Below are 27398 nucleotides of genomic sequence, written 5' to 3' on the forward strand. Positions count from 1 at the left end.
TTTGTCTCCCTCTAAAATCATTAAACCTCTCTGAATCTTGAGGCACACAATACTTGATCATGTCTGTATTTGCTGGGTAATAGTGGTTTACCAAGCATATTCTAGTACCATAAAGGATTATAATTCTGGGCTTTGGACTAAGTCCTTTTGTCTTCCTTTAAAATTTTTGTGAGAGTGTCTTTGACTTATGCCAATAGTTAGTGCGTATAATTATGAACTGATAAGCAGTCATGAAATATCTGAGTTTCCACAGGCTACATAGTTGAACAGTTAAGAGCATAGGGTTTAGATTCAGACTGTATGGGTTAAAATTCCAGGTAGTGGTTTAAACCATCATTCACTGTTGGTTATCCTGAGAAAGTTACTTAACTTTTCTTTCTCAAAGGCTCGATTTCTTTTTTGTCAAATAAAGAGAATTTCAATTTTACATTTTTCTTTTTAAAATTAAGATAGTATGATATGCTTTACATTGTGCCTAGCACATAGTGGGCACTTGATAAAATCTAAGGTATCATGATGATGATGATATTTAATTTTAATGAAGAAAACATGCAGAGCTTGCAAGGATGGGGAAAAGAGGAAAGAGTTTAGTGAATTTATCTTTTAATGTTTGTGCTTGCTAGGTAGTTGGGTATCTCTGAAAGGTGAACATGCATATGAGGAGAGGGAAAGAAAGAGTGCCTCAAGTAAACAGTGAAAAGCAATAGTTCACTGTTTCTCACATATGATTAAAAGACTGCCCACCTGCACCTAGAAAGGTGTTTATTTTCTTAAAAAACAGGATTCTGAGCTCATTCAAGAATTCTTGAATTATATTCCAAGTCACATTAAGGTCTGAAAATCCAATAGTATATGAAATTAGGTTGATGTGGGTTCAAATCCCACTTTGCCACATAACTATGTCCAAAGCTTCTACTCTTCTCATGTCACTGCCAATTCTGCCGTTAGCTCCCTACCTCCCTCCCCTATTTCCTCCTTGTTACTATATAGCCAATCCCAACTGCATAAACTCATTTAGGTAGTTGTGCAACCAGCCATCTTTTCCCCTGAGACCATTGCGTTGTTATCACTTGACTGTTCCTTACTGAACTTAAACAGTGTTTTTGCTAACAAGTATTTTTTGTTTACTTCTCATTCTCAATGGTTGGTCCTGATATAGCTGCTAGTCCTCCTTTCCAGTTTCTATGTGATTTGAGTTACTGTCTTGATCAATCAGATGCCAAGTACTATAGACTTTTCTATTAGTTTACCCACTTTACAGATCTTATAGAAAACTTGTAAAGCCCAGAAACTCTATGATGGCTCAATACTTCCTTGTATCCTAGTGCTGATGAAGTACTATATCTTATTCATCAGAAAAGAATACATGTATTAGGTGTGGGAGAAATGGACTAGGAGGCTACATTTGAGCTGGATTTCTTTTTTTTATAAATTAATTTTTATTGGTGTTCAATTTACCAACATACAGAATAACACCCAGTGCTCATCCCGTCAAGTGTCCCCCTCAGTGCCCGTCACCCATTCACCCCCACCCCCCGCCCTCCTCCCCCTCCACCACCCCTAGCTCATTTCCCAGAGTTAGAAGTCTTTATGTTCTGTCTCCCTTTCTGATATTTCTCACACATTTCTTCTCCCTTCCCTTATATTCCCTTTCACTATTATTCATATTCCCCAAATGAATGAGAACATACACTGTTTGTCCTTCTCCGGTTATTGTGGCCAAGTTCAAAAAGGGTGTTGCCTGAGTTCTCCTCTGGGATTTTGATGGAATCTTGTCTCACATTTAGATCTTTCATCTATTTTGAGTTTATCTTTGTGTATGGTGCAAGAGAGTGGTCCAGTTTCATTCTTCTGCATGTGGATGTCCAATTTGCCCAGCACCATTTATTGAAGAGACTGTCTTTCTTCCAGTGGATCGTCTTTCCTCCTTTATCGTATATTAGTTGACCATAAAGTTCAGGGTCCACTTCTGGGTTCTCTATTCTGTTCCATTGATCTATATGTCTGTTTTTGTGACAGTACCACACTGTCTTGATGACCACAGCTTTGTAGTACAACCTGAAATCTGGCATTGTGATGCCCCCAGATATGGTTTTCTTTTTTAAAATTCCCCTGGCTGTTCGGGGTCTTTTCTGATTCCACACATCTCTTAAAATAATTTGTTCTAAGTCTCTGAAGAAAGTCCATGGTATTTTGATAGGGATTGCATTATACGTGTAAATTGCCCTGGGTAACATTGACATTTTCACAATATTAATTCTGCCAATCCATGAGCATGGAATATTTTTCCATCTCTTTGTGTCTTCCTCAATTTCTTTCAGAAGTGTTCTATAGCTTTTAGGGTATATTTTGAGAACCATTTGAATGGTAAATGGTTCTCCAACCTTTTATTTTCAGGTTGTAGGTGTCCTTCTGTCTAAAATGAGTCTCTTGTAGACAGCAAATAGATGGGTCCTGCTTTTTTATCCAGTCTGAAACCCTGCGCCTTTTGATGGGGTCATTAAGCCCGTTCACGTTCAGAGTTACTATTGACAGATATGAGTTTAGTGTCATCATGATATCTATTTAGTCCTTGTTTTTGTGGATTGTTCCACTGAACTTCTTCTTAAAGGGGAATTTTAAGAGTCCCCCTTAAAATTTCTTGCAGAGCTGGTTTGGAGGTCACATATTCTTTCAGTTCCTGCCTGTCTTGGAAGCTCTTTATCACTCCTTCCATTTTGAATGAGAGCCTTGCTGGATAAAGTATTCTTGGTTGCATGTTCTTCTCATTTAGGACCCTGAATATATCCTGCCAGCCCTTTCTGGCCTGCCAGGTCTCTGTGGAGAGGTCTGCTGTTACCCTAATATTCCTCCCCATGAAAGTCAGGGACTTCTTGTCTCTTGCTGCTTTAAGGATCTTCTCTTTATCTTTGGAATTTGCAAGCTTCACTATTAGATGTCGAGGTGTTGAACGGTTTTTATTGATTTTAGGGGGGGATCTCTCTATTTCCTGGATCTGAATGCCTGTTTCCCTTCCCAGATTGGGAAAGTTTTCAGCTAGGATTTGTTCAATTACATATTCTGGCCCTCTGTCCCTTTCGGCGCCCTCGGGAACCCCAATTAAATGTAGGTTTTTCTTCCTTAGAGTGTCATTTATTTGCCTTAATCTGTCTTCATGGTCCCTTAATTGTTTGTCTCTTTTTTCCTCAGTTTCCCTCTTTGCCATTAACTTGTCTTCTATGTCACTCACTCGTTCTTCCACCTCGTTAACCCTCGTCGTTAGGACTTCTAGTTTGGATTGCATCTCATTCAATTGATTTTTAATTTCTGCCTGATTGGATCTAAATTCTGCAGTCATGAAGTCTCGTGAGTCCTTAATGCTTTTTTCTAGAGCCACCAGTAGCTGTATAATAGTGCTTCTGAATTGGCTTTCTGACATTGAAGTGTAATCCAGATTTTGTAACTCTGTGGGAGAGAGGGCTGTTTCTGATTCTTTCTTTTGAGGTGCGGTTTTCCTTCTAGTCATTTTGCTCAGTGCAGAGTGGCCAAAAACAAGTTGTATTGGAACACGGGGGAGTATCACTGGTCCCTCCAGCTGGTCTTCTGGGGGAGGGGCCTGTTGTGCTGATTCTCAGGTGTTAGCACTTGGGGGAGCTGCTCTGCCCCTGCCTGCTGCGGGGCTCAGTGGGGGTTGTTTACCCCGTCAGGCCCCAGGAGGAACAGCCGCAGTGGCTATGGCAACTCTGGAAGTCTGGATTCAGCCTCCGCGGGAACTACGGGGCTCGGGGCTCTCGGCTCTCCGTCTGCAGGGCCTGGAGGCTCCAGGGCGGGGCCGCTGATCTGCTCAGCTCGGGGCAGGAGCGTTCTTGCTGTCCTGGGCCCTCCCGGCCTCTGCCTGTCCCGGGGGAGGCCGGATCCTGGGCTGTGTCCCGGCGCCCTGTGCTCCGGGGCCTGCGCTGTTGGATTCGCGCTCCCGCCCTGCAGCTCCCTCCCTGGAGCCGCCGCCCGAGCCCCTCCGAGCTGCTCCGGTGCGCGCTGCAGCCCTTAGGGAGCTCGGCGCACTCTCCTGCGCTCGCAGGTGTCTGTTAGTGTCCCAGGGAGCCCGAGGGCATCCCCGCTCTCCTGGGCCCTGCTCTAACTCCCTGCGAGCCCCTTTCCGCCCAGGAAGGTTGGTGCAGCTCCTGCTTCTCCGGGACGGGGCTCTCCTGTCCTGGGGACACTCGCCCCGGCCTCAGCCCGGCTCCTCGCGGGGCCCCTCCCCCTCGGAGGCCTTTTGTTTCTTTATTTCTTTTTCCCCGTCTTCCTACCTTGATAGAAGCGCGAACTCTTCTCACTGTAGCATTCCAGCTGGTCTCTCTTTACATCTGAGGCCGAATTCGTAGATTTTCAGGATGATTTGAAGGTTATCTAGGTAATTTGGTGGGGACAGGCGATTTGGGGACCCTGCTCTTCCGCGATCTTGCCCCTCCTCAGCTGGATTTCAAAAAATAAGCAAGATTTTACTCTTAGTGATGGAAAAAACATTCCTGAGAGAAGCAACAGTAAGAGCAAAGATATGTCTAGGAGATTGGTGAATGTCTCAAGGATTCTATAAACATTTAATTGGTATTCATAGTGTAGTGGGGGGAAATCTCACAGGATGCTTGTTCAAAAAGTCATTCATGGACACTGTAAACATATTGAATAATGATCTGTAGGAATGTGACTCAAGAGTCTGCATTTTGAGCATCAGAAGCCACATCAAAAAGAATCAAGTACTATAAGTAACTAACGCTATGGAGCTGAGGACCTGGGGAGACCAAGCCAAGTCTTTCTTAAAGGGCTAATAACTACATAGCTTGAAAAATGAATAATTAATTCCTAAAAGAAGTGTCAGTGTTTGGAATTAGTCTAGGTCCAGGGAACCATTTGAGATATAATATATAGGATTCTAGGAGAAAAAGAAAGAACCTGATCTGAAATTCAGTAATTTTTATGGTGTGTGTGTGTGCGCGCGCACACAACTGTGTATATGCACATGTGGGTAGGTGTGTAAGAGAGAATAGAATAGAATAGAGTAGAGTAGAAAAGAAAGTGAAAAGAAATCCTGATATGGTTTTGGAGTACCAGGGAATCCTCAGTAAGAAAGCAGATACAGTCTGTAGATTTGAGACTATGGAAATCAGATAGACTCAAGTGAAAAGTATGGTAATGAGACAAAAGTCAAGAAATTTTATTGATTTAAAACCTTACTTTATTATATTTACAAAGTCCTTTCACATATTATCACAGTTATCATTAATACTCATAACAACTTATGAGCATAAGTATTCACATCACTCTTTTGGACAGTAGAAAGCTGAGGCCCAGAAAATTTAAGTGACTAACTTATGATCACCTATCTAGTAGTTAGAATAAATTAATTCTGAACCTACTTTTCTAACTCAACGTTGAGTAATATTACCAATACACCAATACCACCTCTCTCACCTATGTAAATAATAACATCAGTAATAACAACTAACATTACTTAAATGCTATGTGTCAGACATTGTTTTTAGCACTTCGTATGTGTTAATTCATTCAATCTTCTTTTTTTCTAGAATCATTTTTATCTAAGGTTGGTTTCCCATCCTGACTTTTAAAATTCTTGCATCTGACATATGTGCCTTCCCTATGCAGATCCTTACAACTCTTTGTAAAACACATATCCAAAAATGGTGGAAGAACACCAAAAAAAAAAGGACCAGTGGAAGGGCACTTATAAGCTACAGGACTAGACAGGTCATGTTTATTTATGACTATGTTCATGTAGCTATCTCTGATGACCAGTTGTAAGGAAGTAGTTAAGTAGTAGAATACCACCTAACTTTAAAATGTTGACCAACAGTGCACATTTCCATGAAGATTTTATTTGAGCTTCATCTTTTGTGAGCCTTGGGATATTGTGCCAACATACAGCATGCAATATCATTCATGTTTGTTTCCCTAAGGTGTATTTTTCATCTTTGAATTGTTTGCTTTCTCAAAAACACACAGGTAGAGAGCAAAAACCAGTTGTAAATAGTCATCTTTTAACTCTAACCAATTCTAAATAGATTTTGTAGCTCATATGTTAAGTATTTGTTAACATGTTTAAAAAAGATTCTTTACTGTCCGTAAACAGAAGACATTTTAGATGTTGGGTAGAGGAAGATAAAAGCCTGGAAGGAATTAGAGGCACTAGCAAAGCATTTTTACATGCCTTATCTCTTTGCCTGCCTCTTTTCTGGCTTAGTTTTGGGGCCTGAAAATCCATACATTCTGTTTTTCTTGAGTTCGTTTTCTTATTATTTAGAATTGGATCAAAACAGGTTTTGACTGAAAGATGAAAATACTGCTAATCAATAATTTTACAGTGGTTATAGTGCCAATAGAATAAATCCAGTTAGTATTCTCATGAGAGGAGAACCATCAAAACGATACATTGTGGTGTAAATAAGGTATTCTGCCCTGAAGAGGCCTTAACCTAAAAATATTTATTGAATACCCACAATGTGTGAGACATTCTGGTATTTTGATGGACACAAACATAAATTAGATGTGGAACCTCCTCTTGAGGAGATTGTAATCTAGTAAAGATAACAAAGCTTGCATGCTAATGTGTGTATATATTTTAGACTGCATTTATGTGGTAATAGCTCTATAAGACATAGACTTATATCAACAATTACCTGTGAGAGTAGAAAACAAAAGAGAAGCTTAATGCATTAATTTACTAATTGTTCATTCCTTACTGTGCATATAGTCAGTATATGTTTATCATAAACAAAATCCTCTTCAAATGCTATAAAAAAGATAGCATTTACTGAATTTATCATCGTTTTATTGTGCTGAGGTAGCTTTTTTCCTTTGTTAGGATGGTACATTTTGCTGTCATACCCATGGGTTGATTTCCCTCAAAATAAAGGACTCCTGGCTCAATTTATTTAAAACATAACTCAACATCTTTGCTCTCTGCTTCTTCTTTCACCATCTTTGCCCTCTCAGATATACCCTCTTCAACACACATTTATATAATACACATTCATATGGAAGTTCTCCCTTCATTAACAATGTTCTGCTTTTGCCAGTTGTCCCATGTTATTGTCAGCATCATCTTTTAATGAAATGAGAAATTTTGTTTTAAAAACCAAGTCCGGGCAGCCCCAGTGGCTCAGCGGTTTAGCGCCACCTGCAACCCGGGGTGATCCTGGAGACCCGGGATCGAGTCCCATGTCAGGCTCCCTGCATGGAGCCTGCTTTTCCCTCTGCCTGTATCTCTCTCTCTCTCTCTCTCTCTCTCTCTCTCTCTCTCTCTCTCGGAATAAATTAATAAAATCTTAAAAAAATAAATAAAAGCCAAGTCCATTAATTAGCACTTACTTGTTTCCTTGCACTTGTCCTCTTTGTGTTTTGGAAGTCATCTTTCACTAATAGCATGCATCAATTAATTAACATATGAAATTATTTCATCAATTTGTTAGTGTGTTTTCCTATTTCCTATTTATTGTCTGCTTCTCATTAGATTATAAACTCCATAGATGCAGGGACATTCCCTGCATATTTATTGCTCTTATCTCTGTTTCTTACAAGTGCCAAGAACCAAATAGGTTCAGCTCAATAAATACTTATTAAATGAGTGATTGAATGTAGGGACTCCCAAGTGGCTCAGTTGGTTGAGTGTCTGACTCTTGGTTTTGGCTCAGCTCATAGTCTTGGAGTCCTGGGATCCAGCCCTCATTGTGCTCTACACTCCACAGAATCTGCTTGTCCCTCTCTCTCTCTCCTGGCTTGCATTCTCTCTCTCTTTCTCGCTCCCTAATAAATAAATAAAAGTAAAATCTTTAAAAAAGTAAATAAATGACTGATTTCAAAACTCCTGTTAATATTTCCCAAAAAATCTATCAATTTATCATTTAATAATGTTTCTTAGATTTTCTGCTTCCTACACACTTCTATAGTCCACACCTTCCAATTGACTCCTTGTCCCTTTAGACTTAAAAAATAATTTATTACCTTCAGTCATTTTTTAACCCATTCTGCATATTACTGGTCTACCAATTTCCTTCCTGTATCCTTCATCTCATTTCATAACTTAAGAATCTTTTTCAAATGCCTCTTGGTTTAAACAAAAGAAATGATGTGAAAGCTTAAAGTGCTTTGTGAAGGTTAGATCTTTCTGTTGCTTATTGGATTATAAAATTTATCAGCAATTATTTCCACCCTATGTCTTTTCATATTTCTTTTCGATAACACATTTTAGACCTTCCACTTTAGTAATTTTGATAATCTGATGAAAAGCTTGGAGACTCTTCCCAAAGATACACGCATAAATGTTTTAGAGAAAGAATCCCTTTCATAATGTGAATCTTACAATAAAACATTTCATTATATAAAGTCTCATACTTTTTATAAAGTTTCACATGCCTATGACTTCTGTTCCTATGTAGTACTTTTATCTTCTCTAACTGTAGTCCCCAGAACATTTAGTGTAATGTTGAACTCAGAACAAGCACTTCATAAATACTTACTGACCTGACATACAGATTCTTATCCATTTGTGTTTCTGTGAAAAAAAAATACTAAATTCTTTTTTAAATTTATTTTATTGGAATTTAATTTGCCAATATAGCATAACACCCAGGGCTCATCCTGCCATGTCCCCCTCAGTGCCCATCACCCAGTCACCCCAAACCCCGCCCACCTCCCCTTCCATTACCCCTTGTTCATTTCCCAGAGTTAGGTGTCTCTCATGTTTTGTCACCCTCACTGATATTTTCACTCCTTCCCTTTTATTCCCTTTCACTAATTTTTATATTACCCAAATGAATGAGACCATATAATGTTTGTCCTTCTCCAATGGACTTATTTCACTCAGCATAATACCCTCCAGTTCCATCCACGTTGAAGCAAATGGTGGGTATTTGTCATTTCTAATAGCTGAGTAATATTCCAATGTATACATAGACCACAACTTCTTTATCCATTCATCTTTCAATGGACACTGAGGCTCCTTCCACAGTTTGGCTACTGTGGACATGGCTGCTAGAAACATCAGGGTGCAGGTGTCCCGGCGTTTCACTGCATCTGTATCTTTGGGGTAAATCCCCAACAGTGCAATTGCTGGGTCATAGGGCAGATCTATTTTTAACTCTTTGAGGAACCTCCACACAGTTTTCCAGAGTGGCTGCACCAGTTCACATTCCCACCAACAGTGTAAGAGGGTTCCCCTTTCCCCACATCCTCTCCAACATTTGTTGTTTCCTGTCTTGTTAATTTTCCCCATTCTCACCGGTGTGAGGTGGTATCTCAATTGTTTTTTTTTTTATTTTATTTATTTATGATAGTCACACACACAGAGAGAGAGAGGCAGAGACACAGGCAGAGGGAGAAGCAGGCTCCATGCACCGGGAGCCCGACGTGGGACTCGATCCTGGGTCTCCAGGATCGCGCCCTGGGCCAAAGGCAGGCGCTAAACCGCTGCACCACCCAGGGATCCCGGTGGTATCGCAATTGTGATTTTGATTTGTATTTCCCAGATGGCAAGTGATGCAGAGCATTTAATCATGTGCTTGTTGGCCATGTCTATGTCTTCTTCTGTGAGATTTCTGTTCATGTCTTTTGCCCATTTCATGATTGGATTGTTTGTTTCCTTGGTGTTGAATTTCATAAGTTCTTTATAGATCTTGGATACTAGCCCTTTATCTGATAGGCCATTTGCAAATATCTTCTCACATTCTGTAGGTTGTCTTTTAGTTTTGTTGACTGTTTCTTTTGCTGTGCAGAAGCTTCTTATCCCAATGAAGTCCCAATAATTCATTTTTGCTTTTGTTTCCTTTGCCTTCATGGATATATTTTGCAATAAGTTGCTGTGGCTAAGTTCAAAAATGGTGTTTCCTGTGTTCTCCTCTAGGATTTTGATGGAATCTTGTCTCACATTTAGATTTTTCATCCATTTTGTGTTTGTCTTTTCTGTGGAAAAAATACTAAATTCTTATTCAGCAAAAGGTTGACAGAAACCTGAAAGTAACTATGCAATAATAGTTGAGAATATCTATGAACTGAAATTTTAGTTTTAAAAACTAAAGCTACAAAGAGGCAGAACCAGAAAAATTACAGAGAAGTAAGAGAACTATTCTGATTGTGCTGGTGGTTACATGACTTTATGCATGTGTCAGAATTCATAAAATTGTACACCAAAAGAGTAAATTTCACAGTGTATAATTCAAAATAAATTTAAAATATCTTTAAAGATTTTTTTTTAAGTTTGAAATACTCTCTGCACTCAGTATGGGTCATGCACTCATAACCCCAAGGCCAAGAGTTGCACGCTCTACCAACAGAGCCAGCCAGGGACTCCTAAAATATTTTTAATATAGTGAAGGTTTCAACTTTGTTTAAAACAGCTATCTACTAAGCACGCCTCTATGTTTTAGAATTATGACATTGTGATTATTTTTTACTCTAAGGCATAATAACTCTGTAATTCATTTTTTAATAATAATTTTATTTTTTATTGGTGTTCAATTTGCCAACATACAGAATAACACCCAGTGCTCATCCCATCAAGTGCCCACCTCAGTGCCTGCCACCCAGTCACACTCCCCCGCCCTCCTCCCCTTCCGCCACACCTAGTTCATTTCCCAGAGTTAGGAGTCTTCCATGTTCTGTCTCCCTTTCTGATATTTCCCACTCATTTTTTCTCCTTTCCCCTTTATTCCCTTTCACTATTTTTTATATTCCCCAAATGAATGAGACCATATAATGTTTGTCCTTCTCCGATTGACTTATTTCACTCAGCATAATACCCTCCAGTTCCATCCATGTCGAAACAAATGGTAGGTATTTGTCGTTTCTAATGGCTGAGTAATATTCCATTGTATACATAAACCACATCTTCCTTATCCATTCATCTTTCGATGGACACCGAGGCTCCTTCCACAGTTCGGCTATTGTGGACATTGCTGCTATAAACATCAGGGTGCAGGTGTCCCGGCGTTTCATTGCATCTGTATCTTTGGGGTAAATCCCCAACAGTGCAGTTGCTGGGTCGTAGGGCAAGTCTATTTTTAACTCTATAATTCAAATTAGTGTTGTAATTCTCTTTATCTCTCCTTCTTTAAAATAAATTAGTATGGTTGTTGAAAGTATACATCCATCGGTATGCAGTAGTTTAATTTATGAATAGTCTACCAACTTCAATTATACCTTTCTCATTTATTTATGTATTTATGTATTTGTGTATGTATGTATGTATATATGTATGTATTTATGTATGTATGTATGTATTGGAGTTCGATTTGACATCATATACTATGACACCCACTGCTCATTCTATCAAGTGCCCCCTTCAGTCCCAGAAACCAATCACCCCACCCTCCTGTCCACCTCCCCTTCCACTACCTCTTGTTTGTTTCCCAGAGTTAGGAGTCTCCCATGTTTTGTTATGCTTTCTGATATTTCCAACTCATTTTCTTTCCCCTATAATCCCTTTCACTATTTTTTATACTCCCTGTATGCATAAAACCATATAATGTTTATCCTTCTCCGATCGACTTATTTCACTCAGCATAATACCCTCCAGTTCCATCCACGTCGAAGCAAATGGTTTATATTTGTCGTTTCTAATTACTGAGTAATATTCCATTGTATACATATACCACATCTTCTTTATCCATTCACCTTTTGATGGACAACGAGGCTCCTTCCACAGTTTGGCTATTGTGGACATTGCTGCTATAAACATTGGGGTGCAAGTGTCTCAGTCTTTCACTGCATATGTACCTTTGGGGTAAATCCTGAGCATCGCAGTTGCTGGGTTGTAGGGGAGCTTTATTTTTAACTCATTGAGGAACTTCCACAGTTTTCCAGAGTCTCTGTAGCAGTTCACCTTCCCACCAAAAGTGCAAGAGGGTTCCCTTTTCTCCATATCCTTTCCAACATTCATTGTTCCCTGTCTTGTTAATTTTTACCGTTCTCACTGGTGTGAGGTGGTATCTCATTCTGGTTTTGATTTGTATTTTCCTGAATGCAAGTGATACAGAGCATTTTGTCATGTGCTTCTTGGCCATGAGTATGTCTTCTTTGGCGAAATTTCTGTTCATTACACTTGCCCATTTCATGAATGGATTGTTTCTTTGCTGTTCAGTTTAATAAGTTCTTTATAGATCTTGGATGCTAGCCCTTTATCTGATAAGTCATTTGCAAATATCTTCCTCCATTCTATAGGTTGTCTTTTAGTTTTGTTGACTGTTTCTATTGCTGTGAAGAAGCTTTTGATCTTGATGAAGTCCTAGTAATACATTTTTGCTTTTGTTTCCCTTGCCTTCATAGATGTATACTGCAAGAAGTTGCTGTGCCCAAATTCATAGAGAGTGTTGCCTGTGTTCTCCCTTAGGATTTTGATGGATTCTTCTCTCACATTTAGATCTTTCATCCATTTTGAGCTTATCTTTGTGTATAGTGTAAGAGAATGGTCTAGTTTCAGTCTTCTGCACGTGGCTGTCCAATTTTCCCAGCACCATTTATTGAAGAGACTTTGGATAGTCTTTCCTGCTTTGTTGAACATTAGTTGATCATAAACTTGAGGGCCCTCTTCTGGGTTCTCTTTTCTCCTTCATTGATCTATGTGTCTGTGTTTGTGCCAGTACCACACTGTCTTGATGATCACAGCTTTGTAGTACAAATTAGAATCCGGCATTTGATGCCCCCAGCTCTGGTTTTCTTTTTCAATATTCCCTTAGTATTTGGGGTCTTTTCTGATTTCACACAAATCCTAAGACAATTTGTTACAACTCTAAAGAGAGTCCATTGTATTTTTTTAAGATTTTATTTATTTATTCATGACAGACACACACACACACAGAGAGTGAGAGAGAGACAGAGAGAGAGAGAGAGGCAGAGACAGGCACAGGGAGAAGCAGGCTCCATGCAAGGAGCCCGACATGGGACTCGATCCCGGATCTCCAGGATCATGGCCTGGGCTGAAGGTGGCACTAAACTGATGGGCCACCGGGGCTGCCCAAGTGCATGGTATTTTGATAGGGATTGCATTGAACATGTAAATTGCCCTGGGTAGCATAGATATTTTCACAATTTTAATTCTTCTAATCCATGATCAGGAAATATTTTTCTGTCTCTTTGTGTCTTCCGGAATTATTTTCAGAAGTGTTCTGTCGTTTTGAGGGTATAGATCATTTATCTCTTTGGTTAGGTTTATTCCTATGTATCTTATACTTTTGGGTACAATTGTAAATGGAATTGACTCCTTAATTTCTCTTTCTTCAGTCTCATTGTTAGTGTATAGAAATGCCACAGATTTCTGGGCATTGATTTTGTATCCTGCCACATTACCGAATTGCTGTATGGGTTTTAGCAATCTGGGGTGGAGTCTTTGGGTTTTCTATGGACAGCATCATATCATCTATGAAGATGGAGAGTTTCAGTTTTCTTTGTCAATTTGAATGCTTTTTATTTCTTTTTGTTGTCTGATTGCTGAGGCTAGGAATTCTAGTAATATGTTGAATAGCAGTGGTGAGAATGGACATCCGTGTCGTGTTTATGATCTTAGGGGAAAGGGTTTCAGTTTTTCCCCATTGAGAATGATATTTCCTGTGGGCTTTTCATAGATGGCTTGTAAGATGCTGAGGAATGTTCCCTCTATCCCGACACTCTGAAAGGTTTTGATCAGGAATGGATGATGTATTTGGTCAAATGCTTTCTCTGCATCTATTGAGAGGATCACATGGTTCTTGTTTTTTCTCTTGTTGATATGATCTATCTTGTTGATTGTTTTAACAGTGTTGAACCAAACTTGCATCCCGAGGATGAATCCCACTAGGTCATGGTGAATAAACGTCATAATGTACTATTGGATCCTATTGGCTAGTGTCATGTTGAGAATGTTTGCATCAGTGTTCATTAGGGGTATTGGTCTATTTTTCTCCTTTTAGGTGGGGTCTTTTTCTGGTTTTGGAATTAGGGTGATGCTGGCCTCATAAAATGAGTTTGGAAGTATTTTGTCCCTTTCTGTATTTTGGAAGAGCTTTAGTAGAACAGGTATTTTTTCTTCTTTGAACATTTGATAGAATTCCCCTGAAGCCATCTGGCCCTGTCTTGGGAGGTTTTTGAGGACTGCTTCAATTTCCTACCTGGTTATCAGCCTGTTCAGGTTTTCTATTTCTTCCTGTTCCAGTTTTGGTAGTTTGTGGTTTTCTGGAATTGAGTTCATTTATTCAAGATTGCCTAATATTTTGGTATATATTTGCTGATAATACATTTTTTGACCTCTGAACGTTTTGTTGGCCTCCTGCTCCTCAAAGGGTACCCTGTTTTGCTGCCTTAGCGCCTCAGAATTTTGGTGTGGTTGGTCTCAGACACCACCTTGCCATCCATGATCTTGTGGGTGGTGGTTTTCTGGATGGTCTGCAAGGAGTTGCTGCTGTCCAGGGCGTCAGTAAGACTGAAGTCCTCCCCGTCTTCCAACAGGTGACAGTAGGTGGCATTCTCAGCCTCCAGCTTGACCTTGACATTCAGCAGGGCCTCAAACTTCTGCGCCTGGCACTGACCCTCTGCCCGGGTCTGGGACAGCTCTGACTCCAGTTGCAGCAGGACCCCGGTGAGCTGCTCCATCTGCATCGCATAGTGAGTCTTGACCTCCCTCAGGCTGTTCTCCAAGCTGGCCTTCAGGTTTCCCATGGAGTCCAGGTTGATCTCCAAGGACTGGACGGTACCTCTCATCTCCGTGAGGGTCATCTCAGCTTCTCCGATCTCAGCGGTCTGTGTGGTGACCACTGTGGTGCTCTCCTCGATCTGCTGAGACCAGTACTTGTCCAGTTCTTCCCTGTTCTTCTGAGCCAGCTCGTCATACTGGGCCCGGATATCTGCCATGCTCTTGCTGAGGTCCTGAGATTTGGGGGCATCCAACTCCATCGTCAACCCAGAGTTGGCGATTTGGTTTTGTAGACCCTTTACTTCTTCCTTGTGGTTTTTCTTCATGAAGAGCAGCTCCTCCTTGAGAGCTTCGATCTCTGTAGCTGAAGCCGAGTGACATTGGTGTCATCAATGACCTTGCAGAGCCCATGGATGTTGCTTTCCACAGACTGGCGCCTGGCCAGCTCCCTCTCATTCTTGACACGCAAGTCGTCAGCCGCAAGCCGGGCATTGTCAATCTGCAGAACAATGCGGGCATTGTCCACAGCACTTGCAAAGATCTGAGCCCTCAGGTCCTCAATGGTCTTGAAGTAATGCCCCCAGTCTCTGACCTGGGGGCCCTTCTTCTCCAGGTGTTCCTGGATTTTCATCTTCAATCTCTGATTATCAGCCTCCAGGCTCCTCACCCTCTCCAGGTAGTAGGCCAGGCGGGCATTCAGGTCTTGCATGGTTTCCTTCTCGCCCTGTATGCCCCCTATGCCCCCAGACCCCCGGCCATCCCCGCAGCCGGGCCCCTGGATCCCCAGCTGCCCCGGAAGCTGGTGGAGCAGGATATGGAGATCCGGAGCCCTGCGCCTGCATAGACGCTGGCATGCTGCTGCTGATCGGCCGGACCTGGTGGCTGGGCGACTGCACAGAGCCCAGGGACCGATAGTTGGAAGAGAAGGTGGAGCAGATGGTGAAGCTCATGCTGCTCGAGAGCCAGAGGGCGACTCAGGAGGCCAAGGCTCAGGCTCGGGCCAGGGCTGATAATACGTTTTTAAAATTGTTTGTATATCCTGGGTATTGCTTGTGATCTCTCCTTTTTCATTCATGATTTTATTAATTTGATTCTTTTCTCTCTTTTGTTTTTAGTAAGGCAGGCTAATGGTTTCTCTCTTATTAATTCTTTCAAAGAACCAACTCCTGTTTTTTTTTTTTTTTTATCTGTTCTACAGTTCTTCAGTTTCTCTTTCAATGAGTTCTGCTCGAGTCTTTATTAACTCTCTTCTTCTGCTTGGTGTAAGTTTTCTTTGCTGTTCTTCCAGTTCCTTTAGGTGCGAGGTTAGCTTGTGTTTCAATTTTCTCCAGTTTTTTGAGGGATGCTTGTATTGCGATGTATTTCCCCTTAGAACTGCTTTTGGTGTATCCCAAAGATTTTGAATGGTTGTATCTTCATTCTCATTAGTTTCCATGAATCTTTTAAATTCTTCTCTAATGTCCTGGTTGACCCTTTCATCTTTTAGCAGGATGCTCTTTAACCTCCATGTGTTTGAGTTTCTTCCAAATTTCTTCCTGTGATTTAGTTCTACTTTCAAAGCATTGTGGTCTGAAAATATGCAGGGGCAATCCCAATCTTTTGGGTTCAGTTGAGACCTAATGTGTGACCCAGTATGTGGTGTACTCTGGAGAAAGTTCCACGTGCACTTGAGAAGAATGTATATTCAGTTGCATTTGGATGCAATATTTTGTATATATCTGTGAAATCCATATGGTCTAGTATATCATTTAAAGCTCTTGTTTCGGGGGATCCCTGGGTGGCGCAGTGGTTTAGCACCTGCCTTTGGCCCAGGGCGCAATCCTGGAGACCCGGGATTGAATCCCACGTCGGGCTCCCGGTGCATGGAGTCTGCTTCTCCCTCTGCCTATGTCTCTGCCTCTCTCTCTCTCTCTCTCTCTCTCTGACTATCATAAATAAATAAAAAAAATTTTAAACAATTTTTTAAATTTGTTTTTTATTTTTATTTTATGATAGTCACAGAGAGAGAGAGAGAGAGAGAGAGAGAGAGGCTGAGATACAGGCAGAGGGAGAAGCAGGCTCCATGCACCAGGAGCCCGACGTGGGATTCGATCCCGGGTCTCCAGGATCGCGCCCTGGGCCAAAGGCAGGTGCCAAACCGCTGCGCCACCCAGGGATCCCAATAAATAAAAATTTAAAAAATAAATAAAGCTCTTGTTTCTTTGGAGATGTGCTTAGAATATCTGTCATTTGCAGAAACCGCTGTGTTGTAGTCTCGCAGTATTAGGGTATTATTATCTAAGTATGTCTTAACTTTGGTTATTAATTGATTGATATACTTGGCAGCTCCCACATTAGAGACAAATAATCATGATTGTTAGGTCCTCTTGTTGGATAGATCCTTTAAATATGATATAGTGTCCTTCTTCATTTCTTACTATAGTCTTTGGGATAAAATTTAATGTATCTGAGATGAGGATTGCTACCCCAGCTTTCTTCTGAGGATCATTTGAATGGTAAATGGTTCTCTACCCTTTCATTTTTAGGCTGTAGGTGTCCTTAGGTCTCAAATGAGTCTCTTGTAGACAGCAAATAGATGGGTCTTGCTTTTTTATCCAGCCTGAATTTTATGGGATCATTAAGCCCATTCACGCTCAGAGTTACTATTGAAAGCTATTAATTTAGGGTCATTGTAATACCTATTCAGGCCCTGTTTTTGTGGATTTTTTCCTTTGGGCTTCCTATTTCTTTTACAGAATCCTCCCTAATATTTCTTGCAGAGCTGGTTTGGTGGTCACATATTTTTCCAGTTTCTGCCTATTTTGGAAGACCTTTATCTCTCCTTCTAATGTTAATGTGAGCCTTGCTGGATAGAGTATGCTTTGCTGCATGTTCTTCTCATTTAGTACCCTGAGTATATCCGGCTAGCCCTTTCTTGCCTCGTAGGTCTCTGTGTAGAGGTTTACTATTAATCTAATATTTCTCCACCATATAAGTTAGGAATCTGTTGTCTCCCAGTGCTTTAAGGATTTTCTCTTTAATTTTGAAATTTGCAAGTTTCACTTTTAAATGTTGAGGTGTTGAACGTTTTTTGTTGATTTTGGAGCGACCTCTGTATCTCCTGGATCTGAATACTTGTTTTCCTCCCCAAATTAGGGAAGTTCAAATCTATGACTTGCTCAAATATGCTTTTTCTGTCCCTCTGTCCCTCTCAGCTCTCTCTATAATCTCCAATTATATGTAGACTTTTCCTTCTGAGACTATCATTTATTTCCATAAACCTTTCCTCATGGTCTTTTATTTTTTTTTATATAAATTAATTTTTATTGGTGTTCAATTTACCAACATACAGAATAACACCCAGTGCTCATCCCGTCAAGTGTACCCCTCAGTGCCCGTCACCCATTCACCCCCACCCCCCGCCCTCCTACCCCTCCACCACCCCTAGTTCATTTCCCAGAGTTAGAAGTCTTTATGTTCTGTCTCCCTTTCTGATATTTCTCACACATTTCTTCTCCCTTCCCTTATATTCCCTTTCACTATTATTCATATTCCCCAAATGAATGAGAACATACACTGTTTGTCCTTCTCCGGTTACTGTGGCCAAGTTCAAAAAGGGTGTTGCCTGAGTTCTCCTCTGGGATTTTGATGGAATCTTGTCTCACATTTAGATCTTTCATCTATTTTGAGTTTATCTTTGTGTATGGTGCAAGAGAGTGGTCCAGTTTCATTCTTCTGCATGTGGATGTCCAATTTGCCCAGCACCATTTATTGAAGAGACTGTCTTTCTTCCAGTGGATCGTCTTTCCTCCTTTATCGTATATTAGTTGACCATAAAGTTCAGGGTCCACTTCTGGGTTCTCTGTTCTGTTCCATTGATCTATATGTCTGTTTTTGTGCCAGTACCACACTGTCTTGATGAACACAGCTTTGTAGTACAACCTGAAATCTGGCATTGTGATGCCCCCAGATATGGTTTTCTTTTTTTAAAATTCCCCTGGCTGTTTGGGGTCTTTTCTGATTCCACACAAATCTTAAAATAATTTGTTCTAAGTCTCTGAAGAAAGTCCATGGTATTTTGATAGGGATTGCATTATACGTGTAAATTGCCCTGGGTAACATTGACATTTTCACAATATTAATTCTGCCAATCCATGAGCATGGAATATTTTTCCATCTCTTTGTGTCTTCCTCAATTTCTTTCAGAAGTGTTCTATAGTTTTTAGGGTATATTTTGAGAACCATTTGAATGGTAAATGGTTCTCCAACCTTTTATTTTCAGGTTGTAGGTGTCCTTCTGTCTAAAATGAGTCTCTTGTAGACAGCAAATAGATGGGTCCTGCTTTTTTATCCAGTCTGAAACCCTGCGCCTTTTGATGGGGTCATTAAGCCCATTCACGTTCAGTTACTATTGACAGATATGAGTTTAGTGTCATCATGATATCTATTTAGTCCTTGTTTTTGTGGATTGTTCCACTGAACTTCTTCTTAAAGGGGAGTTTTAAGAGTCCCCCTTAAAATTTCTTGCAGAGCTGGTTTGGAGGTCACATATTCTTTCAGTTCCTGCCTGTCTTGGAAGCTCTTTATCTCTCCTTCCATTTTGAATGAGAGCCTTGCTGGATAAAGTATTCTTGGTTGCATGTTCTTCTCATTTAGGACCCTGAATATATCCTGCCAGCCCTTTCTGGCCTGCCAGGTCTCTGTGGAGAGGTCTGCTGTTACCCTAATATTCCTCCCCATGAAAGTCAGGGACTTCTTGTCTCTTGCTGCTTTAAGGATCTTCTCTTTATCTTTGGAATTTGCAAGCTTCACTATTAGATGTCGAGGTGTTGAACGGTTTTTATTGATTTTAGGGGGGGATCTCTCTATTTCCTGGATCTGAATGCCTGTTTCCCTTCCCAGATTGGGAAAGTTTTCAGCTAGGATTTGTTCAAATACATATTCTGGCCCTCTGTCCCTTTCGGCGCCCTCAGGAACCCCAATTAAACGTAGGTTTTTCTTCCTTAGAGTGTCATTTATTTGCCTTAATCTGTCTTCATGGTCCCTTAATTGTTTGTCTCTTTTTTCCTCAGTTTCCCTCTTTGCCATTAACTTGTCTTCTATGTCACTCACTCGTTCTTCCACCTCGTTAACCCTCGTCGTTAGGACTTCTAGTTTGGATTGCATCTCATTCAATTGATTTTTAATTTCTGCCTGATTGGATCTAAATTCTGCAGTCATGAAGTCTCGTGAGGCCTTAATGCTTTTTTCTAGAGCCACCAGTAGCTGTATAATGGTGCTTCTGAATTGGCTTTCTGACATTGAAGTGTAATCCAGATTTTGTAACTCTGTGGGAAAGAGGGCTGTTTCTGATTCTTTCTTTTGAAGTGAGGTTTTCCTTCTAGTCATTTTGCTCAGTGCAGAGTGGCCAAAAACGAGTTGTATTGGAACACGGGTGAGTATCACTGGTCCCTCTAGCTGGTCTTCTGGGGGAGGGGCCTGTTGCGCTGATTTTCAGGTGTTAGCACTTGGGGGAGCTGCTCTGCCCCTGCCTGCTGCCGGGCTCAGCGGGGGTTGTTCACCCCGTGGGGCCCCAGGTGGAACAGTCGCAGTTGCTATGGCAACTCTGGAAGCCTGGATTCAGCCTCCGCAGGAACTATGGGGCTCGGGCTCTCGGTTCTCAGTCCGCAGGGCCTGGAGGCTCCGGGGCGGGGCCGCTGATCTGCTCAGCTCGGGGCAGGAGCGTTTTCGCTGTCTCGGGCCCTCCCGGCCTCTGCCTGTCCCGGGGGAGGCCGGATCTTGGGCTGTGTCCCGGCGCCCTGTGCTCCGGGGCTTGCGCTGTTGGATTCGCGCTCCCGCCCTGCAGCTCCCTCCCTGGAGCCGCTCCCGAGCCCCTCCGAGCTGCTCCGGTTGGTCCTTCCGTGCGCGCTGCAGCCCTTAGGGAGCTCGGAGCACTCTCCCGGGGCGCAGGTGTCTGTTAGTGTCCCAGGGAGCCTGAGGGCATCCCCGCTCTCCTGGGTCCTGCTCTAACTCCCTGCGAGCCCCTTTCCGCCCGCCCGGGAAGGTTGGTGCAGCTCCTGCTTCTCCGGGACGGGGCTCTCCTGTCCTGGGGACACTCGCCCCGGCCCTAGCCCGGCTCCTCGCGGGGCCCCTCCCCCTCGGAGGCCTTTTGTTCCTTTATTTCTTTTCCCCGTCTTCCTACCTTGATAGAAGCGCGGACTCTTCTCACTGTAGCATTCCAGCTGGTCTCTCTTTACATCTCAGGCCGAATTCGTAAATTTTCAGGATGGTTTGAAGGTTATCTAGGTAATTTGGTGGGGACAGGCGATTTGGGGACCCTGCTCTTCCGCCATCTTGCCCCTCCCTCTCCTCATGGTCTTTTAATTGTTTTTCTGTTTTTTCCTCAGCTACCTTCCTTGCCATCAACTTGTCTTCTATGTCACTCACTCTTTCTTCTACCTCATTAACCTTCATCGTTAGGACCTCCAGTTTGGATTGCATCTCATTTAATTGATTTTTAATTTCAGCATGATTAGATCTAAATTTTGTAGTCATGGAGTCTCTTGAATCCCTTATGCTTTTTTTCCAGAGCCACCAGTAGCTTTATAATTGTGCTTCTAATTGGGTTTCTGACTTTGAATTATAATCTAAATTCTGTAACTCTGTGGCAGAGAGTACTGTTTCTGATTCTTTTGCATTGAGTTCTTCCTTCTAGTCATTTTGCTCAGTGCAGAGTGGCTGTATGAGTGGGTTGAGTCAAGAATATCAAACACAACCTAAGTAAATTTCACTGTAGATGATTTTGATGAGGCCAGAGACCAGAAATTGAAAACAAAGATCAGAACAAAATAAAACAAAAGCACCACTAAAGTGAAAAACACATTTTAAAACAAAGTAGTAAAAAATAAAATGCCAGGAATCCCAAAGAAGAAAAAAAAGAAAAGTGGAAAAAAAAGAAGAGAAATAAGCAAAATTAAAGAGGGAAAAAAATAGAAAAAAAGGAGAAGAAAAGGGGGGGCTGGAGACGTTCGTGGTGACAAAGTTTTAGTGGAGGGATAATGTTGTCTACCTGAGGGGTCCTAGAGTGTGATCCTCTTGGTTCTCAGTATATTAAGTTCTGTATGTAGAAGTTGCTCAGTCCCAAATTTATATAAACCAGAAATACTTGTATAGAGCCCCACAATTAACCACTAATACATAAATGAGATAAAATAGGACGGCAGAATGGGAATGAAGAGTGAATATAATCTCATAGAATGAACCAGCACGGTATACCACTTGGTCCTGGGTGCATGCTGGTCATATTTTAGAAGGTATTAACTTTTGCCATTGTAGAACAAAATGAGGCAGAGAAAACGAAAAACACAAAACAACAACAAGAACAAAAAACATATCTTGTATATCTCCCAAAATTAAATTGAGTGTTTTGAAGGGAATCTGGAGGTGGAAATATATCTAAGACATGTAATTGGAGAAATATGAATGTCAAAAAGGAAGAAACTCAAAAATGAAGAGGTGGTAAAATATTGTAGTTAAGGTGGGAAAAGAGAAAATACTGGAAATTTTTAGTCTGATATAAACACGAGTTGTACTGGAAAAAGGAAAAAAAGGAGGAGGCGTACCTTCTATTTCTGTATACTGTAAATCCCTTGATTTCCCCTGGAACTTTCCAGCACTGCTGGGTCAAGAACCTGGTCTTCCCCTGTTCTTCCAGCCAGTCTTCTGGGGGAGGGCCTGTTGTGCTGATTCTCAGGTGTTTGTGCCTGGGTGGAGATGCCCCCCCCCCCGCTGGGTGCCGAGCTCAGTGGGAGCTGTTTACCCCATGAGGCCTCTGTTCCCTGGCAGCCCCACCACTCCAGGCACAAGGTGAAACAAGGAGGAAAAACAACGCATGGCCACAGCCAGATTTCCTGCTCTGTAGTCAGCTCCCCACTAGTAACTAATGCAGTCTCCCAGTCCACACTGGCTTAGATGCTTCTGGAGCCAGAATGGGTGCACTGATCTGCACAGCTTGGGGCACTCAGTGGCAGGAGAGTCATCGATGTCCTGTGCCTTCTCTGCTTCTGTCTGCCCCAGCAGGAGTGCAGGATCGTGGGCTATGTCCGCTTGGGCGCCCTGGGATCCAGGGCCCTGCACTGCTGGAATCGCTCTCCCAGCTGGTGGCTCCCGAGGGCAGCAGGGCACAGACACCTCAGTCTGGAGCCACCAGCCTAACTGGCTTCTTCCAGATGCCCTGCTGGATGCATGCTCCAGCCATTTACTGAGAATGGCTCACAGTTCGTGGTGCACCTTCCCCTGGGCACACGTCCTCTATTAGTGACTCTGGCAAAGTGGAGGCTTTGCTGACTCTCCTGCAATTCTGCCTGATTTCCCTGCTGAGCACTTTTCTGTCCAGGAAGAATCCAGTGGGGATTTTTTTAAAGCTATTGCTTCTCCGGGGCTGGGTTTTCCTGTCCCAGGGGCTTTGGCCGCAGGCCTTAGCCTGACTCCTTGTGGTGCCCCTCCCCCACTTGATTCTCTTTAATTTTATTTTTTTCCACCTTCCTACCTTGTTGTAGCATTCTGGCTATTCTCTCTTTAAATCTCAGGTCAGATTCGTAGGTGTTCAGAATGGTTTGAAAGTTATCTAGGTAAGTTGGTGGGGCCAGATGAGTTGGGGACCGTACTCCTCCACCATCTTGACTCGCCTCCTCTGTTTTTTTCACTTAAGCAACAAATTTTCCATGTGCTTGGGTAGTTCAGTCGGTTAAGTATCCAACTCTTGATTTCAGCTCACATCATAATCTCAGGGTTGTGGGACTGAGCCCTGCATCAGACTCCATGCTGGACATGAAGCCTGCTTAAGATTCTCTCTCTCTCTCTCTCTGCATCACCTACCCTGCATGCATGTGCTCTCCTCTCCCTTCCTTCTCTTAAAAAAAAATTCAGGGCCAGATTCTGGTTCTTTATAAGAGCAGCTATATGCCCTTAAAAATTGCAGGATTTACACCTTAGTTTAATTTTTTCCCTCCCTTAATGGTGTTCAGAAACAGATGAGGCATTTTTTTCAATTGTGCTAGTAGATTTATTAGAATTAGACATATATTGACTATATCCAAATGTATTCCTTACTCTGCTCAATGGAGGAGCTAGAGACCTTCATTCTGTGTCCTTTTGCTCTGCCAAATAAACAGAAATTATGGGCATCTCCTTTCCAGACCAGATCAATACATGGAAATAAGCTATCAAATGCCAAGGAGGGTTTGGTGAGGCCTCTACACTTTGCTAGGTTAGATGGGAAAATTACTCTAATATACCAGATATTTTGTTTTTTGTGTGTTTTGTTTCTTTTTTAAGATCTTATTTATTTATTCATGAAAGACACCAAGAGAGATAGAGGTAGAGACACAGGCAGAGGGAGAAGCAGGCTCCATGCAGGGTGCCCAATGTGGGACTCGATTCTGGGTCTCCAGGATCACGACCTGAGCCAGAGGCGGTGCTAAACCGCCGAGCCACCCGGCCTGCCCAATATACCAGATATTTTGATAGAAGATGTCAAAATAATTGTAGGTATCCATTCAATAGGAAATTTAAACATAACAAAGAAATTCCATCTATGTCTGGATATGTAATAATTACAAGAAATATTCCAGTCTTAACTTTTGGTCATATTGACTGCATAATAGTACGTTTAAAAAAAAACACACACAGAATTTCCGGTCTTTCACTAATCACATTTTCATGTAGATGAACCCCACAGTTCATATTGGCCAGAAGTTGTGACAATAATTGTTCTTTGAACTATTCAGCCACTGTGTTTACTGAGGAAATGATTGTATTTAGTACAGCCTCAAAAAATATATTTGAAAACATATTATCTGGTAAAGAATAGGAAAAATACAATTTTAACTCATACCATATATCCCAGTCTAAACATCTGATATTTTAAAAAAAAGCCTGCTAGGATAAAATGGATACTACATAATTATAGAAATTTCCTAAGACTTTCCTGAAGAACACAGCACTCTCCTAATAATCATAACCTAAGTTAGGCAATCTAATAAAATATATGAACATAACTTGCTTTTTAATAGATTTTATACCATAGCATTTTAAATCCATTTTTAACCTCAGTTCTAGACTTGAAAACGAATGCTGGGAAAATGTATTAGAAAAAAGTATATATTTAAATGGAAATGACTGTTTTTGAAGTCTTTAAAGAAAGTACATTTATGTTTTAATCCAACAATTTTCCTTTTATTAATTGAATGCGATTGGGTTGTTCATTGGTTTGCCTGATTAGACCCTTTTTGATTTTTCGAATAAAAAATGAATCCTAATTATTTAATAAATTACTGGCATTATTTACCTATACCTTACTTAATTATTTAACTTCTATTTCTATTTTGTCATTTTAAAAATCATGGACTCATGCAGCTAAAGTCAAGCTGGTTCCCAGAGGTGAGGTTCTACAGTGCCTCCTCTTGCAGTTGTACCTGATTTTATTACCAGTTTTCCTCCAAATCCACTGGAGAATGGGACGATTCTGCTTTTGTTTCTTCGCCAGGAATCACTTGATTCTGAAAGCATTGCGGAAATACATGGCGAGAAAGAGTCAACACATAATCAGGATGGCAGAAGGAATAGGCAGTATAGGTGAAAGTAGTAAAGAGTACAAACTTCCACTTATAAGACAGATAAGTCATAGGGATGAAAGTACAGCATAGTGATTAGACTCAATAATACTGTGATAACTTTGTGCAGTGATAGATGATAACTACACTTATCCTGGTGAGCATTTTTTCACCCTGGGAACTTCTTTTTTCTTTTTTCTTCATTTATACTTATTTTGTTATTGGAGTTCAATTTGCCAACATATACCATATCACCCAGTGCTCATCCCCTCAAGTGCCTGCCTCACTGCCAATCACCCAGTCACCCCAAACCCCGCCCAACTCCCTTTCCACTACCCCTTGTTCGTTTCCCAGAGTTAGGAGTCTCTCATGTTCTGTCACCCTCTCTGATATTTCCCCCTCATTTTCTCTCCTTTCCCCTATAATCTCTTTCATTATCTTTTATATTCACCAAATGAATGAGACTATATAATGTTTGTCTTTCTCCGATTGACTGGCTTCACTTAGCATAATACCCTCCAGGTCCATCCACATCGAAGCAAATGGTGGGTATTTGTCATTTCTAATGGCTGAGTAATATTCCATTATATACATAGACTACATCTTCTTTATCCATTCATCTTTCGATGAACACTGAGGCTCCTTCCACAGGTTGGCTATTGTGGACATTGCTGCTAGAAACATCGGGGTGCAGGTGTCCCGGCATTTCATTGCATCTGTATCTTTGGGGTAAATCCCCAGCAGTGCAATTGCTGGGTCGTAGGGCAAGTCTATTTTTAACTCTTTGAGGAACCTCCACACAGTTTTCCAGAGTGGCTGCACCAGTTCACATTCCCACCAACAGTGTAAGAGGGTTCCCTTTTCTCTGCATCCTCTCCAACATTTGTGGTTTCCTGCCTTGTTAATTCTCCCCATTCTCACTGGTGTGAGGTGGTGTCTCATTGTGGTTTTGATTTGTATTTCCCTGATTCCCTGAGGAGCATTTTCTCATGTGCTTGTTGGCCATGTCTATGTCTACCTCTGTGAGATTTCTCTTCATGTCTTTTGCCCGTTTCATTATTGGATTGTTTGATTCTTTGCTGTTCAGTTAAATAATTCTTTATAGGTCTTGGATAGTAGCCCTTTATCTGATAAGTCATTTGCAAATATCTTCTCCCATTCTGTAGGTTGTCTTTGAGTTTTTTTTATCTCTTTTTTTAATAAATTAATTTTTATTGCTGTTCAATTTACCAACATACAGAATAACACCCAGTGCTCATCCCGTCAAGTGTCTCCTTCAGTGCCCGTCACCCATTCACCCCCACCCCCCGCCCTCCTCCCCTTCCACCACCCCTAGTTCATTTCCCAGAGTTAGGAGTCTTTATGTTCTGTCTCCCTTTCTGATATTTCCCACACATTTCTTCTCCCTTCCCTTATATTCCCTTTCACTATTATTCATATTCCCCAAATAAATGAGAACATACACTGTTTGTCCTTCTCCGATTGACTTACTTCACTCAGCATTATACCCTCCAGTTCCATCCACGTTGAAGCAAATGGTGGGTATTTGTCTTTGAGTTTTGTCGACGGTATCTTTTGCTGTGCAAAAGCTTCTTATCTTGATGAAATCCCAATAGTTCATTTTTGCTTTTGTTTCTCTTGCCTACATGGATGAATCTCACAAAAAGTTACTGTGGCCAAGTTCAAAAAGGGTGTTGCCTGTGTTCTCCTCTAGGATTTTAATGTAATCTTGTCTCATATTGAGATCTTTCATCCATTTTGAGTTTATCTTTGTGTATGGTGCAAGAGAGTGGTCTAGTTTCATTCTTCTGCATGTGGATGTCCAATTTTCCCAGCACCATTTATTGAAGAGACTGTCTTTCTTCCAGTGGATAGTCTTTCCTCCTTTATCGAATTTTAGTTGGCCATAAAGTTGAGGGTCGACTTCTGGATTCTCAATTCTGTTCCATGGATCTAGGTGTCTGTTTTTGTGCCAGTACCACACTGTCTTGATGACCACAGCTTTGTGGTACAATCTGAAATCTGGCATTGTGATGCCCCCAGCATGGGCATGGCTTATGGTTTTCTTTTTTAATATTCCCCTGGCTATTCAGGGTCTTTTCTGATTCCACACAAATCTTAAAATAATTTGTTCCAACTCTCTGAAGAAAGTCCATGGTATTTTGTTGTTTTTTTTT

At 41.4% G+C, this 27398-nt stretch overlaps 1 protein-coding gene and 2 pseudogenes across 1 annotated transcript in view; 2 read left to right on the forward strand and 1 right to left on the reverse strand.

The window, feature by feature from the left end:
- The window catches only part of SH3BGRL (SH3 domain binding glutamate rich protein like), a 146538-nt gene that overhangs the window by 49052 nt on the left and 70088 nt on the right, over positions 1-27398 (forward strand). The window lies entirely within an intron of this gene.
- LOC129518809 (COX assembly mitochondrial protein 2 homolog) overlaps positions 1-27398 on the forward strand; it is a 121310-nt pseudogene that overhangs the window by 48992 nt on the left and 44920 nt on the right.
- LOC129517627 (keratin, type I cytoskeletal 18-like) lies at positions 14320-15600 on the reverse strand (annotated as a pseudogene).

Source organism: Nyctereutes procyonoides, unplaced genomic scaffold (genome assembly GCF_905146905.1).
Source record: "Nyctereutes procyonoides isolate TBG_1078 unplaced genomic scaffold, NYPRO_anot_genome, whole genome shotgun sequence".
In the NCBI taxonomy this organism is placed as follows: Eukaryota; Metazoa; Chordata; class Mammalia; order Carnivora; family Canidae; genus Nyctereutes; species Nyctereutes procyonoides.